We start from the raw sequence: 2,711 nt of genomic DNA on the forward strand, positions 1-2,711 counted from the left end.
ATCGGTACTTCGTTCGGTTACGTATTGTACATAATCAAGACTGCAATAAGTCGATAATGAGATCAGTTAAAACAAGTTACAGGCGTGCAGATAATTAACTCTACGTTGACTTGTGGGTTGGGCTGACTTATTATAGCTTCCGCCTCCGATATTGTGCATGTGTGTGCTTAATAGGAGAAAAATTCTGTCATAGTGAAATACGAAGCGTCCAAATTAATCCCTACTGGTAATAATTAGATCTGGTGTCCATTACGTGTGAACTTTTATTCTCAGAGTGAAGAAAGTTAAGTTCTGTTGACCATAGGGCTTGGCGTGTTAATGTGCTGGTATTGTTACATAGTGCTTTATCGTGCTAAATGTTAGTTATATAGTGTTACAGTGCTACAATTTACGGCGTAAGTCTACACGAGAGAGAGAGAGCAAAAATTTTAGGAGCAACGCGGCCATCTTCTGGTATCATAAATTTAAAACTTCTGCAAATTGTGCGCCTTCCGGAGGCGGCTGAAGTGGCAAGATCAGCACCTCTTGGGTTTGTGTACCTCCCGGGAGGCAACTGAGGTTCAAAGACCACCAGCTCTAGGCACTCCTACGATCAATAGACCCTCAGCTGCCCCAGTTGAGAAAGTACATTCAATCCCGAAAAACAATTTTGTTGTTGCCGGACAGGAACACGCGTTTGCTCGATCGATTAAAAAAAAAATCGTTTGGTTGAAGTATGCGGTTGAGCCCACGTCACACGTCAGAGGGGTGAAGAGCGGGGGGCATCAACAGCTCCCGCAGTGTTTTACCTCCAATAACTTTGGCTCCTGAGAGTTGGGAAATCAAGTGTCTCGGATATGCTGATTGTAATTCGGTCTTTCGTGATTGCGATTCGAAATTGTTGAAAGTAGTTTGACTCCGTTGTTGTAAGTTGGTCTTTGTTGAGGCACGAGGTAAGAGATGGGAGTGATGCTCCCAGGCTGTGAAGGGAGAAGCAGGAGTAACATGTGGCCATGATAATAACACTGTGGGGTAACCATTAGGAAGTGATATAAGATGGTCAGAATTTTCATCACATCGAGAATAGGTCGGGACTTAGGCTAGACGGTCGACTCCTCCTCCCCCTTCCTCATTCTTGCTTTCCTTCCATCTCCCTTCATCCCTCCTTTTTTGCACCTGTCATTCTCTCTTTCAATCTCCTTTCCTATCTATATCATCTCCCACTCTCTCTCCTTCTGTATTACCTCCCATTCTCCCTTTCTCCTTCCATTCCCTATTCTCCTCTTTCCCATGCTCCGTGTCCTACCTCCCTACCGCTCACCCCATCTCCTTCCTCCCACCTTTCACTCTATCTCGTCCCTTCCCCCCCCCTTCCTTCCCCAAATTAATCATCCGCCATAAATGAGAATTTGAATCCTTGATCCTGGACTTGTGAAAGACTCAGCCCAGGAAAAGACTCAGCTACGGAGCTCTTTCTTTATGTGAACTGATTTGCCTAAGTAGTGCCGTCTAGTTATTATCATTTACGTTTTTTTTTTAATGGAATTTCATTGACCTATTATGCTGTTCACATTTTTGTGGTGAGGACATTTGTCTTGTAGTCTTAACGTATTAGATATAGAGAGAGAGGACACTTTGTGAGCTGAAGAACAGTCTTGAGAGTCGAGAGAACTCGATGAAAAATGAAAAAAACAAACTCACACACACTCTCTCTATCAACACTACCTCAAGAAGCTCTGCTCTCACGTCTTTCATATGGTAAAGCCTGAACTGTGCTTTCGTCCGTCGCTTAGATGCTCAGTGGCCTCGTTGTTGATGCACTTATTAAAGTTTTTTCTCTGGTGGTGGCGCAGCGTTCATTGGCCTGAGCATTAGTACACCTCTTCGGCAATGAGTAAATTACTTTTCTGCCTCGCCAGTCTTACCTCCCCTGCTCGCCTCTCCTCCCTCGTCCGCGTCCGCCCCCGCCCCTCCTCCCTCGTCCGCGTCCGCCCCCCGCCCTCCTCCCTCGCCGCCCTCCTCTCTCGCCGCCCTCCTCCTCCCTCGCCCGCCCCTCCTCCTCTCGCCCGCCCTCCTCCTCCCTCGCCCGCCTCTCCTCCTCCCTCTCCCTCCTCTCCTCCCCCCCCCCCTCTCCTCCTCGTCCGCCTCTCCTCCCTCGCCCACCTCTCCTCCCTCGCCTGTCTCTCCTCCCCTCCCGCCTGTCTCTCCTCCCTCACCTGTCTCTCTCCCTCCCACCTCTCCTCCCTCGCCCACCCCTCCTCTCTCGCCTCCCCTCCTCCTCCCTCGCCACCCCTCCTCTCGCCCCGCCTCCTTCTCCCTCGCCCACCTCTCCTCCTCCCCTCCCCTCCTCTCCTCCCCCGCCACCCTCTCCCTCCTCCCTCCACCTCTCCCTCACCCTCCTCTCTCCTCCCTCCCGCCCTTCTCCTCCTCGCCCATCTCTCCCCTCCCTCGATCTCTCCTCCCCTCGCCCACTTCTCCTCCCTCGCCATCTCTCCCTCCCCTCGCCACCTCTCCTCCCCTCGCCCTTCTCCTCTCCTGCCCGTCTCTCCTCCCTCGCCTGTCTCTCCTCCCCTCACCCCCCTCTCCTCCCTCACCCCGCCTCTCCTCCCTCGCTTGTCTCTCTCCCTCACCCGTCTCTCCTCCCTCCCCGCCTTCTCCTCCCCTCGCTCTCTCCTCCCTCGCCCGTCTCTCCTCCCTCCCCGCCTCTTCTCCCCTCGCCCGCCTCTCCTCCC

Source organism: Homarus americanus, unplaced genomic scaffold (assembly GCF_018991925.1).
Source record: "Homarus americanus isolate GMGI-L3 unplaced genomic scaffold, GMGI_Hamer_2.0 scaffold1024, whole genome shotgun sequence".
Classification (NCBI taxonomy): domain Eukaryota; kingdom Metazoa; phylum Arthropoda; class Malacostraca; order Decapoda; family Nephropidae; genus Homarus; species Homarus americanus.